Raw genomic sequence first — 16,999 nt, forward strand, 5'->3', positions numbered from 1 at the left:
TTGCACAAAAGAAAAAACCTTATGAAGACGGGGAAATCATAAAACAAGCAGATTCTTTATTCGCCAACTTTAGAAATAAAGACGAAATAATATAGTGTCTGCTATAAAATCTATGCAACTTTCTGCTAATACAGTGATGAGGCGAGTAGAAGTAATGAGCAATGATATTTTTTTACAGTTAAGAAGTTACTTAGATAACTGTATTTATTTTTCACTGCAACTGGATGAATCAACAGATGTAGTTGACACCTCACAGATGGCCATATTTGTCAGGATGGCTTTTAGTGATTTTACAATTAAAGAAGATCTTTTGAAGTTTATTCCACTCAAAGAACATACTACTGGGCTAGAGCTGTTTTCTCATTTAAAAAATCTCATCTCTTCTGAGAAAATGGTAGGCCTGACAACTGACGGTGCTCCAGCTATGGTGGGTTGTGATAAGGGGCTCGTGGCGCTATGTCATAAGGATGAAAGTTTTCCACAATTTCTTAGTTACCACTGTATTATACATCAGCAAGCATTATGTGGAAATTTTCTAAACTTGAACAACGTTATGAAACTGGTGGTGAAAATTGTGAACAAGATTAGAGCTCAAGCGTTACAAAGAAGATTATTTAAAACCTTGGCTGATGAAATTGACTGTCAATACGGAGAGCTACTTCTTCACTCTGAAGTGCGATGGTTAAGCAGAGGACGAGTGCTCCAACGTTTCAATGATGTCCTGCCTGCTATACTCCAATTTTTCAAAGAATGCGATGAACCGATTCCTGAACTGGAAAATTCGACTTGGCTCAGAAATTTTGGTTTTCTTGTGGACATTACAGAGAAAATAAATGAGCTTAACTTGCAGCTTCAAGGCAGGGATAAAGAATTAGCTTGAATTTTGGGAACAAAACCTAAAAAACCGCGATACTAAGCATTTTCCTATTCTTTCCGAAAAGATATCCAAAAATCTATTAGAGCCCTATGACAGTAAATATCATATGGAAATAGTTTCTAACTTGAAGGAAAACTTCAAAAATCGTTTCAAGGATTTCAGTAAAATTGCTTTAGTAATGCAATTTGTTGTTTCACCCTTCATGGACATTGATATACAACAGTTTGCAACTTGTGTTATGAACAACTTTGGCGAAGACATTACTGTGACAGAAATGGAACAGATTGCTTTTCAAAGTGACTTGACTTTAAAATCTTTAGGTTCAAATACAAAATGTATATGGACTTTAGTAAGTAAAGATAAGTATTCAGTTTTATGTCGTGTTGCGTTGAAAGTGAAAGCGTTATTCAGTTCAACTTATTTGTGTGAATCTTCTTTTTCCAATATGAAATTTATTAAAGATAAATACCGCAATCGGCTTACAGATATACATTTGGATAACTGTATTCGAATGACTGTATCAAATTATACTGCAAATATTAAAAAAATTATCGATGAGTCAGAATGTCAACCTTCTCATTAAATATGCTCTTTTTATCTGCCCATATTTTATTTATATAATAATGTACTATTACTATTTTGTTGTTTTTTTAAGTCGCTTGTGATTTGCCATTATGACTGCAAAAAATTTTGTTACGATTGATAGGTGTGAACATGGATGTAGTTATGCATAAGTATAAGCACTATAAGTCATAAGTTTATTATATATAGAACGTATATTAGTAAAATAAATACATGTATTGTATGTCGAATATAACTGTGTATTATTTAATTTATGTTGGCTTGTGCAAGTAGCTCGCTGTTTATTTCAAAATCTTGAAAGTAGCTCAACACATTGAAAAGGTTGGCGACCACTGACTTAAGGTAATAACGCAAGCTAGGCAAACTTGTTTTATTCTCAATTTATTTTTATTTTTTTTTTATTTTTTAAAAGCTTAAATAACAATACAATAAACAATAAACAAAAAGATAACGCAGCGCTAGCAACGGAGGCTTTCAGCTGGCTGGTGAAGAATTCCTGGTTTATATACGTCGTAGAAGATCAGAGTCGTTCAGAAATTTATAGATTTTCGAAATGTTGGAATTGGAAGGGTTAATTAATAGCGATAGTGCATCATGACCGTCAAAATTCTGCTGTCTTTGTCTATCTAGTCCAGGGCAAAAGGCTAACAAGTGCAGGATACTGACTGGAGTATTGCAAAATGGACACAGGCTTGGTTGCTTCCCTTGCAGTAGATATGCATTGGTGATTACACTGTGACCAATGCGTAGGCGAGTATAACTATGGCGTAGTACAGTTAGATGGGAGGGATGATAGATAAGTTGGTTTAGTACGATTAGGATTAATCCTGGAGTAATGGTGGCTATAGTGAAACCAGTCAGCTACTAGTTTGATTTGCCTATGCTGCTTTATAAGTCGATAAACATCATTTTTACATAAAAGGTTTGATGTGATCGTAGGAGTAATATCCTTGGCAGTATTATCAGCGATTGTATTGCCGTTGATGCATGAATGCCCTGGTACCCACATGATTTTGATATTATGAGGGTGAGAAATCAGGATATTTCTTATGGTTCCAATAATGTGGTTGGAGTTATTATAGTTCTTTATGGCCTGAAAACAGGGCATACTGTCTGTGCATATAATGTATTTCCCCTTCGATTTTGACGAATACTGCATGGCGTAGAGAACTGCTGTTGCTTCTGCGGTGAAAATTGAACAAAACGGAAGTAGTAGTCCATACGATATAGGCTCTCCACTCTCTTTCACGACAGCAAAGGAAGTGTAATTCGCTTTGGAACCATCGGTGCAGATTAGCTGCCAACTAGTGCTTTTAAGGCGAGATGAAATTTCTAAAAAATGTGCGCAATACTCTGCCGATGTCGTAGTAGATTTTTGCATGTAACTTAAGTCGTTTATAAAAGATGATTTTTTTAGCACCTATGGCGGGTGATGGCCATGTCTCGTCGATAATAGTCTTAAGGGCATTCCATTGTCTTTTGCAAAAGAGGCGCATTTGGAAATTGATGAAGCTATCTTAGGAGTCCGTGCACGCACGGCTGCCGAGTGAAAGCATTTTTGTAGCAAAGCATTAGAAGTGAGAGCAAGCTTAGGATAAAGTTTCCTTATATTGTCCTCCACATTGTCGATTAGTGATGGTAGACCTGATTCTGCCAAGATGTTTTTTATTGGCGAAGTAGGAAATGCACGTAAAGATCGTCGGACAGCAGTATGGTAAGGAGACCCTAGGAGCTTGATGTTATTTTTAGCATGTTGGCCATATATTTCTACGCCATAGTTGATAGAGGATAAGAGGAGCGCCTTTGTAACGTTGACCAGCAATTCAGAGTTGATAAGCGAGCGTTTGCAAGATAAATATTTCACAATGTTTAAATTAAGAAATAGTTTATCTCTAACGTATTTACAGTGATGTTTAAAGGAATACTTAGAATCGAATACTATACCTAGAAACTTATGACTATCTGTACAAGTAATATTTGTATTGTTAAATATAAACGTAGGTATATTACAGTTTTGTTTCTTACAAATATGTAGTAGTTTAGTTTTATTTGGAGAGATTGAAACGCCTGAAGAAAGGGACCATGAGGAAATGCGGGATAGGATGTCTGTGAAGGTAGCCATAACGACATTTAGGTTAGGAATTTTAGAAAATAGAAGCACATCATCTGCATACATTTGGTGGGAAATGTTAGGGAAATGGGAAAAAATTGTACTAAGCTCATCAAAAGCTATAGTGAAGAGGATAACGGATAGGGGTGAACCTTGCGGGGTGCCATTGTCTAGGGGAAACATAGGGGATCGGACGTTGGATATAAGAACACTAAGCTTACGAGAGGATAGAAAAGATTTAATAAAATTGTAGATTCTTGGCCCAACTTTCCACTTGTCGAGCTGCCTTAAAACGACCTGTATACCTATGCGATCAAAAGCCTTAGCAAAATCCAATGAGAGGAGCGAAATATGATTTCTCCTTGAGAGAGCGAAACGAAGTGATCCAGATATAATAGAGCATCAACCGTACCATGTCCATTCTTGAAGGCAACTTGATTGTGGTGGATGAGCTTATTGCCTGCACATACCATGATAGTCTAGTAGCAATGATTTTTTCCATTAATTTCCCTAAGCAGGGAAGAAGAGATATAGGACGGTAACTGTTTACCTCGCATTGTGGTTTGCCAGGCTTTAGGATAGGTACGACGGAACTAGTCTTCCAAAGGATGGGATAATTACCGGTTGAGAAGATGTTGTTGTAATGATTGAGGAGGCGAAATAAAAGAGACAAAGAGAGATGTTTTATAATGGGATAGGATATTTTATCAAATCCAGGGGTTCTACCTTTAACAGCTAAGAGAGCGAAATGGAGTTCCTGTAGAGATAAATCAGCATCCAATTGCTTAGAAGAAGAAGATAATCTTGAAGGAATGGGACGATTAGATTGGAGTTGGGAAAGTTTGCAAGCGGAAAATTCGGGAGGAAAGTTGGAATCAGAAGAGGCATTAGAGAAGTGGACGGCTAACTCTAAGGCTATATCATGGGGATATAGTAGATTGCCTTGGGATGACTTAAGAAAAGTAATAGAAGAGTGCGAGGGAAAACCAGTAAGTTTTTTTATGTCAGCCCATATCCTTTTTGAGTCGGATGAAGAAGAAATACTGCTGGTAAATTTTTGGAAGCAGCGGATCTTAGACTTTTGGCACTGCGCCGAAAAAGGGCATTGCATTTTTTATACAAGATAAGGTTTGATTGGGTCCGACTGCGCTTGAAATCATGCCAGGCGTTCTGCTTCTTAGTTCTTAATGTTGAAAGATCGCTGTTCCACCACAAAGGAGCAGGCTTAATCGGCTTTGTTGTAGAAATGGGATGGATTGGTTTACTGAGGAACGGATTATTTTTTGGATGTTAGAAGTTTCTTGGTTGTTGTTAGATGAAATAGGGAAAGAACAAGAGAGAGTTTCGCAAGCAGACTCAAATTTGGACCAGTCCGCTCGGTCAGTTTTGAAATAGATTCTGGGTTTGAAAAGGGTTTGGGGGCGGGATAATTGGATTTTAGAGAGGATAGGGAAATGATCACTACCATGAAGATCGTCAATACAAATCCATGATACTTTGGAAGAGAGTGATGCAGAACAAAGGGTAAGGTCAATATGTGTAAAGGATGAATGAGTAGAAAAGTGGGTGGGAGATCCATCATTTAGGATAACGACGTTAGAAACTAGAATGGAATCTTCAATTGTTCGACCTTTTGAGTTGGAGGAAACAGACCCCCAGAGAGGGCTCCAAGCATTAAAATCTCCCGCTACAATAAAGCGGTGGGTAGAGGAAGGAGTTAAGTTGTTAAAATCTGTTGCGCAAATCGATTGATTAGGAGGGGAATAACCGCACACTATTGTGATTTTGTTAGAAGTTTGTAGTTCAATGGCTATAGAAGCAATATCGGATTGGGTGAGAGAGGATAGGTGAGGTAGGTTTCTTTTGACAAGGATGCCAATGCCCTGTTTGTTAGACGTAATATGTGGATGATTATAAAAATGACCAACATAAGCTTTTGGGAAATGAGGAGTGACGTTGGGGGCAAGGTGAGTTTCATTTAATAGGATGACGGAGGGGTTATAATTTTTTATTAAATTTTCCAAGTCAATATAATTATTAAAGTAGCCATTCATATTCCATTGCAGAATAGATAGCATATTGAGACTATAAAAGAAAAAGTGAGTAAATTAATATAAAGGGATTAGATCTTAGAATTAGGGAGGGAGGATCGGTAATTCAGGTTCTGAAAAAAGTGGAGGAAGGGTGGATATACCCATATCTGAAGGGGGATTGGAGGGAATAATCCAATCAATGAGAGAGGGGGGAGAGAAGGGGCGAGAGGAGATTCGGGAGGAGATTGAATGGTGAGAGGATACATTTTATTTGGCGTAATAGTTTTATTTTGAGATATAATTGTAGTTTCTTTAATATTGTTATTTGAAGCTTTTGCTACACTTGCAAACGAATTTGGGTTCGGAGTAGGAGGAATTTGATCATTATATTTTTTGATTGCGTCACGCATACTGCATTTATTTATGGTTTTAATTTTAAGTACTTCTTTTGTTTGTTGAAACTTAGGACATAAATTTGAGGAAGAGGGATGATCTGATTGGCAGTTTGCGCACATAACTCTAGTGCATTCGGAAGGAGAGTGTGGGGGGAGGTTGCACGTGGCACAAATTGCTGAGTTGCGACAATTTTTAGCAGTGTGGCCAAGAATCTGGCAAACCTTGCAACGCATGAGATTCGGGTAATACGGACGGACGGATAAAGTTCTCCAAGCGACTTCAATTTTGTCTGGAAGGTTGTATTTATCAAATGTTAGAAGGATGGCGCCAGTGTATTTGCGAACGCCCGCGCTGATCTTGGAGAATTTGAATGCTGATTTAACACCATTTTCTTGAAGTCCTTCAACGATCTCTTCTTCGGACAAGTGAGAAATAAAAGGAGCATATATTGTACCTTTGACGCAGTTAAGAGATTCATGTAATTTAACCGTAATATCTGTAACGCCCGGCAATTTGTTGGCAACTAGGAATTTGTCAGCAATTTTCTTATTTTTAACCAGTAACAGTAGAGAACCGTCGCGAAGCTCAGTAATATTGTTGACTTCTTTACTTATTGCTTGTATGCCCTTGTAGACAGCAAAACAGGATAAATTTGTCAGCGGTTTCTTTTCATCCAGGGCTCTGATAACCAGGAACAGGGGGTCATCCGTTTTGGTGATTGGGAGTTCAGGAAATATATTCAGTGGAGAATTTTCAGGTTTTTTGCGTTTGGTTTTAGGCGACGGAGACAACAGGGCGAACCTGTTGTTTCCAAAGTTAGTGGCCCAGGGGCCATAGTAACAAATCAGTAATTAAATTTTATCAAATTTTCAATTATATGCACTAACTAAACAAAAGAACAAGGGGGTGTCCATAAATTACGTGAGATGTTTAAGGGGGGGAGGGGGTCGAGTCAAATCTCATCTAATCTTACGTTGGAGAGAGGGGGGGTCTCGGCAAATATCACGCAATTTTTTTTCTGATTGAAACAAAAAAATTGTACATGCTTAAGATTTAATCTCAAGCGTAATCGTAGTATGATTAAGATCATTCACTAATTCGTTCGAAAGAAAATAATTTCATTCATACTTCGACGTTATACATTACTACTGTCAAACCACCATATTTGTTTTATACCAAATAGCTCAATTTAATCTGAATTTGCGGTACAGTGTAGCCCGTCGGTTGTTTTCGCGCCACTATGAGCCGAACGCCCTATCACTCAGGTTGACGTTTGACAATTCCGGACTTTAAAGAACATGACGGAAAATCATTTGCTCCATTTCTAATACGCGTACCGATTCAACCGCTGAATGCCTTCATCAGCACGCCTATTAATCTCTATTGCCCAAGTACACGTGATGATTTAGAGAAAATATGCTGCAGTACATGCGGTATTTACTTCGCATCTATCACAAGAGCTGCAGAGCACAGGAGAGCAGCTCACATTGCACCAGCTAAGTAAGCGCGTATGTTCCGCAAAGCGCGACCCTCACGGATTATCACAAGACGAGCTAATGAGTTACTGTGCGCAAGCGTCAACGGCTTAGAGTGGCTAGATTAGAACGAAGTTGAAGGAGCACATGATTTTACTGAAAATCATATGAACATGTTGGTCCCAATAGTCTCTCTTGAAACCGCCCATGATTCTCCATGGACTGAATTAGAGTAGATATTCTTTTTTTAATCGCAGTAGTTACGATTTAAGTCTTCTATTGTTAAATTTTTATTACACTTATAACTCTTAGCAATATTTATTACTAGTCTTAACTAGTCGTAAATAAAAGCACGAAGCAATTTTTTTTCTTTTTACAATAACAATCCAACGCGTTTACATAAGAAACCCACATTTTGAAAAATCTCACGTGAGATTGGGGGATGGGGGAGGGGGTTGAATAAAATCTCAGGACATCTCACCAGGGGGGAGGGAGGGTCAGAAAATTGAAAAAAACACCTCACGTAATTTATGGACGCCCCCCCAAGCGGCCGAAAATAACAGCAAAAATATAACTGTACAAATGCGGTCGTTGGTTAACACTAAACCTACCGATATTTTATGTATTCCTATTCCTACCAAAGTGGGTCAAATGACCCGTCTTAAAAATATTATATACATTATTAAGATCACATATATTTCTCGGTAAAACAATTAGTAAGAGAAGAGTAAATCTTGAAAAATACATTCGATGTATTTTTTAATAAAAGTCGTGAAGGCAAACGACGATTTAATAATGTTATTTCTAAGAACTTCTGACAAAAAGTTTAAAATGGGTCATTTGACCCGTCCATGGTAGGTTTAGTGTTAAACACACTCAAAGAGAATGCTCGAAATATCACGGCGGAACGAAAAAAGCGACTGTACGCTGTGATAGTTCGTTGGTGACTGTATTCTCAATTTAATTTTAAATGAAATTCTAATCGGCCAAATACAATTAAAATTATGTCATTTCTCCTACAGCTTATATAATTTCTTGTTATTGTTTCCCGTTCTATTTAGTTGCTCACTTGGTTGCTTGGAGAATAAAAACTTGATTTCACGATTGCATTGCGAAGTGTTAGAGAAATAACGCGCACATATTAAAGAAGTTCATAAGCAACTGTCACGAAGTACGGTCAAATATATTAAAAAATTATTAAAATTGTATTTTTATGCAGTTAATCTATATATCCGTGAAAAAATTAAGTGAAAAGCGATTGTTGGGTTTGTGGTGATGAGTTCGTGAGCATTAGAGTTTACCATGCGATGTATAGTTGTAGAATAGCAACACTACTACACTAACTACTCTCTGGGATAACTGTAGGGATTTCGGAAAACTGTGATTGTATGTATGTATGTACTAAATGTATAAAGAAAACTTTATTTTTTTTATTTATTTTAAGTATGAGAACTAATCGTGCTCATAATGATATGAGGATCATTTGCCAATTCGTATTCATTTTGTCAATTAGCGCTCTCAAGGTGAGCAGGTGAATGTTAGGTAGCATAAGCTGTAAACTTAGGAACTGGTTGTTGTTATTTTTCCAGTAACAGCCTAAGATGTTCCCCATTCATTGCTTGGAGAAATCTTATTTCTTAGGAAATATAAAGCTAACTTAAATCTTGAGTTTATATACAATACATATATGGTTTTTGTGAGAGAATGAACTGTATTTTTATAAAAAAAGTATATTAGTTTATCAAGAAACAAATAAATAGCCAAAACTTCTCAATAAATTCCATTTAACATAGTGCCTATGTGTGTATGTATGTATATGAGTGTATAAGTACATAAGCGGCTCACTCACGTTGAATAACACATTTTCAAGTTCTTTGCTGTTCTAAGCTTGAAATAGGTTTGTTCAGTACACAGGTATCTGCAGTTTATAACTTTGCAGTTGTTTAAATATTTAAATATTGATCTATTTTTCAAAAATAATACGACAAGGCAAATATAATATTTTGTGTGTACAAGCACATTGTAAGAATAATTATATTAACTATATGAGTATATAAATTTGTTAATTTTTGCAGTTGTATAAATTCAAATTTTAAGCACAAGAGTATATCCGCTTTTTGTGTGCTAATTGCGTCAATAAGCTTTGAATAGCTATTTATAGGATTATTTTTTGTAACCCCCTTTATTTTGTAGGAGCTAAAAAGAGTTTAGAGAAATGTGGAATTGCGTTTGAAGTATTGATTAATGGAATGCTACAACAGCAACTTCAAAAAAACTTATAATATTAGAAAATCCGTATAGCTTAAAATATTGTAGACTTTTTGTTATTAATTTTTAATTCAAAACTTCCTGAATGATCAGTTAAGAGGTATTGGATTTTAAACTGAAATAAAGCAACGAAAAATCATATTAATTGGGCAATCTTTATTATTTTTGTGTGGAACCACTCCCGACATTTATTTTTTAAAACAGTTGCGGCCAACATTTGATGTAATTTATAATTAATTAAAAAAAAAAAATTGTTGCGGCCAACATTTCATTTAATTTAAAATTTATTTTTTTAAATAATTTTTTATTAAAATTTTTAATTTTTTTATTTTCAATTTAAAATTTATTTAAAAAAAGTTTAATTTAAAATTTATTTTTTAAAATAATTTTTTATTAACATTCTTAATTTTTTAATTTAAAATTTATTTAAAAAAAATTTTGAAAAAATTTTAATAAAGAATAAATTTAAAATTAAAAAATTTAAAATTTTAATAAAAAATTATTTTAAAATATTAATTTTAAATTAAATGAAATGTTGGGCGCAACAAATTTTTTTTTTAAATAAATTAAATCAAATTTTAATAAAAAATTATTTTAAAAAATAAATTTTAAAATAAATCAAATGTTGGCAGCAACTGCGCCGTAATTCTGTCAACCGTAAACAACAATTTTGCATGACCCGCTGGAGGACTTTTTTTTATTAAAAAATTCATTCAAAAACACAATTGGATGATTAATTTTGCACACAAGGTGTGCAAATGCGCTTTGGTGCTGTATGTAAGTAAGCATATTGGCAGGACGCGCATATATCCATTTGCTAAAATTAGAAATAGAGAATCTAACAGCGTGACATAAATTAAATATATGCACTTATATGTGTAACTGTGTGTGCATGTATTGCACATTTTTGCTACTTCCGTTTTAATTTGTGGAACTTGATAGTGGGCAATTAATTAATCAATGATAATACACAAAGTATGAGCCTTTCCCTGTTGTTCACCCCTAACTGCTCATCAGCAGTTCCCTTTACACAGAATATATGACGCTGATGATAAGCAGCCTTTCATAAAGATAGCAAATTGTATACACTCACGCACTTCCGTACTAAGCGCACATACATACATACCTACAAACATACACATACATATATCGAGGTACTGCGGCGTACTTGCTATTTTATCAATTTATCTTCTTCACTTTTGTTCTACAAATTTGAAAATTTCTAAGAAAAATCAAAACAAATTAGCCGTGACTTGATATTTTTCCACTTCAAATTGCTGCCAGATAGCAGATAAGGTGAAGAAAAATATCAGTTAATTACACTCTAGCGCTTGATTATTTTGCGGAAATGAAATTCTGGGCGTTAACGAAAGAAAATTACACTGACTAGCTGAAAGTTGAGTTGCTGAAGATAACTGGGATGTAGAATGTAGAAAAAATGTGTGAAATTCGTAGTGAATTTATGCCAGGAGATGAGGAAGAATTTGAGTCGGCACAACAACTTTCGCTGTGAATATCCTGCCAAATATCTTGGCTATTATTTTTTTGACGGTCTGGGAAACTTACAAAATGTATCACTGGAGGGACTAGTTACCTTCTTGACCCTCCGTCGGATACCTTTTTTAAAACCTTCTGTTGGGCACCCGGGTCTGACCTTTTTCGTCCTCTTCGAGGATCGTTTTTAAAAGGTTATATTCATAAATCGGTAGAAATTTAAATTTTAGGAAACTACATGGAAGCTCAAATCGTTAGCTATAATAGAAATATATTAAATTCATGTCCAAAGTCGAAAAACTCTGGCCAGACCAGGGTGCCCAATGGAGGTTTAAATCGATCTAAGTGGTTTAAGCAACTGAGTTAGGCGATGATGAAAATCAAATACAGGTATCACAAAGGCCCTTAGGACTACCGATTGTCTTGTCTTGCAATCGGACTAACCTACCTAACTTAACTTATTCCAGGCTACAATCAATTGACTGATGAAAGTCTTCAATCATTGACTGATGAAAGTTCTGAGTGTCTTTTCACAAGAGCTTTCCTCTGTAAAACCCATCCATTAGTGATTTTTTCTTTTAATTTTTGTCAACATGCCCGTATCATATTTCTGCGCTAAATATTTTTTTTGCAAATTCTGCTTCGAATATGCATCATATAATATTAAATATTTCTTGTGTTGTTATTGTTGTAATAGCATAAATACATACATATATAAATATGTATAATTAGCGCTTACACCCTTTTTGGGTGCTCCTCCTCCTGCTTGCGGCGTATGGTTGTTGTTGTTCAACAAATGGGACTTATAGTTTTAAGCCAACTCCTAACGGCAAATGGTTTTTTTGTGAGAAGCTTTTTCGAGGCGCGAGAGCATAAATATTCACCACAAATTTTTCGAAAATACTGTTAGAGTGGCATTCCTTATAAATACTCCTGCGCCGACGAAAAATATCTGCGTTACCTTCTCTCTCTCTCTCTCTCTCATTGGGCCGCAGGTTATCAAAGGCTCTCAACCGATCACACCTCCGTTTTACATTTACTGTTACTGTAAATAATACATACGAAAGTCAGAGATTTAAAAAAAGCAAACACACATACTCAAACACCCACAACGTCAGCAACAGTTTCATCTTATTAAAAAAAATATATACCAGCCTTCCAGAAATAAAATTGATGCCATACTACGACTTAGGACGCAGATTTCTTTGAATGTCGCTAATTTGTATTCCGAGAAAGCATAAAACTTTTATATGGCGCAACTTCTGCTAAATATTGTCAACATACGGTTTATAGATTTTGTTATAGTCATTTCACTGATCTAAATAAGCATCTGTTGGCCAGCACAATTGCTTTTGATGACTAACTCAGTCTGTTGCAATAAACAAAAATTATCTTCACGACTTTATGTTGCTGGCGGATGGCGTTTTTCGTTTATACGTACGTGCGTATGTACGTACATTTGTGCACAAATGAGTGATTTTCAGCAAATTGTAAATATGCACATATGACACTGGCAATAAATCGAGCGAAAAAACTCGAAAAAACTGGACTAAAAGTCCAGAACAGATGATGAAACTAAATAAAAAGCACACAAAGCAATCAAAAGAAATCATTGTTTGGCTTTGGTTTGCCGATTTTTCTGCATAAACTCCTGGCATTCAAATTCACTGGCGATGTGAAAAACTAACATATGGTCGCGAAAAAACGTCATTGTATTGCTATAATAAATATGAAAACAAAAACAATAAGAAAAAAAAAACTAGGTGCAGATACGCATGCTTGAATATAAAGTTCAAATACACAGCTTCGTCGATTGTAGGTACCACACAGTACATACACAAATATCTGTATATATACTCGTATGTGCATAAGTACCCGCACGTAGTAACGATTACCTACCTATGGTAGTAAAGTTATAGAACTGTAGGTAATACAAATTCTTAGCCACAAGCATACACACATACGTACATGGTATTACGTGCGCAAGTACAAGTATGGATGTTGATGTGCAAATTCATTCATACATTTAGTTAACAGTTGTAACATTTTTGTTTTTTTTTTTTGCTTTTCTCCGGTTATTTATGGCCAGCGACCACGCGGTGCGCCATGTCGTATGCGCAAAAACCATGTCAGAGCGTCAGCTAGGCGGCTTTCTCCCTTCAATGAAAATATTGTGTACTACAGGCATGCACATACATGCACTCCTATGTATGCGAATAGTTATGCTCATGGGTACTTCATACCTTGTACAACAAAACCAAACCGGATTTGTATGCTCTTACCCAGCTCTCAAAGATATTTGGTGGTGCTCACTGTTACGTGTGTTGAAATTGAGCCGGTGGTGGGAGGAGAAAAGATGAGTAGGTGTTTCTAGTTGCTAGTGATGACGCTATAGGGAGTATCCAGTGGGATAACATGTGGGTGTTCGAAATATGTAATTTGCACGCATAACTGCGTCACTAGCTGTCAGCGCAGAGAAAAAAAGAGTTTATTACCATATGTGCCGAAAATTTTCGCATATAGCCAACAAAATGTTAGTGAAAAAATAGCAGAGTACGTTTGCGTGAATGTAAAGCGGCGGAAAGTAAAGGAAAAGTTTGCAATTGTAACAGGTGTGAAATCTGGAGTTAGTTGGGCACAAAATTGTGCAGAAAATGAGCGCGTCTTCCAATTAGATCTGGATGAAGATATGCAAATTTAAGTAAATATAGATTTATATCTTACAAGCAATTGACTACTAAATGCGGAGAATGGCTTTGTACACAATACGTTGAAAACAACTTCACACCTCGTACCATTTGCTGCGGATTATTTTTCATCAGTCATTAGTTGCTTTTTACCTTTACTTCGCTGCCAGCCTGCCCCTCATTACTCTCATTACAGCTCTCTCTTTCAGTGTAGTTTTTTTTCTATTTATTTCTTATGATTTATCAAAGAGACTTCTAGTGCAGGCCTTTTCGTTACACGTGGAAATGTAAGTTTTCTTCTTTTTATTTTCAATTTAATATAATAAATGGGAATTTTTTATGCTGATTCAAGAGATATTTTTACACACTTTTTACTTGTAATTTCTCCGTCATACACTCTACTCAAAAAAAATTTAAAAGTTGTTAGTGAATTTATGAGTAAAAAAGGCAAGTATTCCATGAAACAGTATTGACATCATTTATCACTCTGCTATTATCTGGTATCTATCTTTTATCTGCACTAACTTTTTGAACTTCATTTAACGATAAGAGCAAAGCGTTAGGAGTCGATTGGGACTTTGAAGCTGCTGTAACCCGTATCCTAAATAATATTCCTAGAAAGTGCATAGTTACTTAATTTTATTGCGTGGAAAAGTAAGCAAAATTTTTAAATGCACAAATACATTTCTTTTTTTTTGTAAAAAATTCAGTTTTTTTTGGAAATAATTGTATTGCATAAAAAGCAAGCCAAATCGTTATATATACATATGTATGTTATACATTTTTTATGTTTTTTTTAGGAAAAAATTTTCCAATCCTCGAACCACCTGGGACCAAAAAGCGCTTTGGTATTGCTTGAGCTCTTCGCAATATTTTCCATATCTAACTATGAAAAGTATTTTGTTTTCTGAAATCAAGAAAACCCCTGAAATGGTCTAATGGGACTTGGACATTTGCGACTGGCAGTTGAGCCAAGAATACGGTGTTATTTTTCGGCAATAAACTCAACAGTTATCGATTTTTATCGATTTTCTTCAATAGCAAAAAATCGCTGAGTTCACTAAAACACACTTAACCTTTGTGCCTGTCAAAAAATAACTAAATATGCCATATAGTAGACATTGCAAATATAAGTGCGTACATATGTGCTAACACAGCAAAAACAAAAAACAGAAAATAGAAAATCGAATGCCCGTAAAATTTGAAAAGTCACCTTGCTTTCTGAACACGTCCTGCGTGGAGAATTTCAACTAAGCTTTGAGCTCGAATTTATCCCTCACCTTAAATTTAGTATTACATTCATCCTTCCCCGTTTACAAGTTACGGTTTAACAAATTCTTTGCCCTTACCAAGGCACAGGCATTAGTCACACAGTCACCAACGTGAACGCAGGCCCGTGGCAGCTGATACGATGAAACTAATGAGAGCCCCATGTAAATGAAAAATAACCACCCTTCCGTTCGGTAGTATCGTAGATTTTAGTGGCAGTAGAGCAACTACAACAACAGGAATGCATTTTATTTCAGCTTTTCGTCTATTGAATGCCAAAATCTAAGCCAAAGATTGGAAGTTTCAAGACCAAATATGTAAATGAAAAAAAAAATCAAATCAGCTGCTCCACTGCTACCACCTGTTCAATGCGCTTTGTCCCTTAACTCACTTTTGAGTACAGATTTTTTTATTTCAAAATTGTTGTTTGTTGTTTTTTCCTTTTTTTTCTCACTTCCTTTAATAGTATTAGCTAGCTTAAGAGATTTACACAGTATCCACCTTCCAACTTTTGCTCTTCGCACAATTTCTCCTGGGCGCGCTGTGCTCTCGCATTTGTCTCATTTGTCTCTTACTTCAAGAGAACACTTTTGAACTGCTACTACGCCAAATAACCATTTTGTTTATTTTCTGGCAACTATATTACATGCACACATGCGTACATATATAGATGTACAACAATTTTTTATTCCATCGCCGGTAGTTTGACGTCAAAGCGCATTGCACCTGTAGCTCGATTTTTTCATTTTAGTATATGTACGTATGTATGTAGGTATGTATGCATATGAGTGCATATGCGCTAGAAATGTATTTCAATATTATTCATTACATCGATTCTATTCAGGTAATTGCAAATATTGTAATTTTTGCAAACTGTCATTAAACAGCTGTTTCGCTATTTACGAATGTAAATATTTGCATACATACACATATCTATGTATGTATGTATGAATGGATATACACCAGTTTGTTTCACTTTATTGTCATTGTTATCGTTTTTATATCCGCTTATTTGACACATGAAATATTATATTATTGTATAATGTTTGATGCATCTGCGTAAGTATTTATTAAGGAAAATTATTCAGCGCATCACCATTACCAGCCATCAGTCAAGTACATACTTTTTATGCCATATCACATCTATGCCGCCGCAACCTAAATTACTTTTGCCACTTGGCTAGCACTTAATTACTGATTGGCGGCAATCAGCCCAATACACATGCACATGCATATGCATGTACGTATGTATGCATGTGTATGAATATTCGCTTGTTGGCTATGCATTCCTATTTTATAGTTTGATATAAAAATGCTTGAGAAGAATGAAAAATGATGAGCAAAATGAAGATAACACAGCTGATAAATGTGAGTGCAAACGTTCTTTAGGCTGTGTTTAGGTTGAAAAGCGCATTTTAATTGGTTGATGGGTGCAGTTAAACAATCAGATGCAGGCGCTCTTGGAGTACTTCGCTAGATCTTTGGTCCTGCTCGCGTAGACGACGTTTACCCATTCGATTGAACCAAGAGCTGTATGAGTTTTACGTAGGTATTGACATAGTCAAACGAGTCATCCTGCATCGACTAAGGTGGCTGGGTCATGTCGTCCGTATGAAAGGAACTGCTCCAGCGAAGAAGGTGCTTGAAAATGTAATTGGTGGTCGACAGCGAAGTGGGCGTCCTCGTGTCCGGTGGCAGGACCCAAGTGAAGCTGAACTGGCTTCTCCTGGCTTAAGAAACTGGAAAGGAGGCTGCTGTAGCCTTAATTTGTTTGGGTGAAGTTTGGGTCGATAAGCCCGCTTTCCAGG

The sequence above is a fragment of the Anastrepha ludens genome, chromosome 4, assembly GCF_028408465.1.
Source record: "Anastrepha ludens isolate Willacy chromosome 4, idAnaLude1.1, whole genome shotgun sequence".
In the NCBI taxonomy this organism is placed as follows: Eukaryota; Metazoa; Arthropoda; class Insecta; order Diptera; family Tephritidae; genus Anastrepha; species Anastrepha ludens.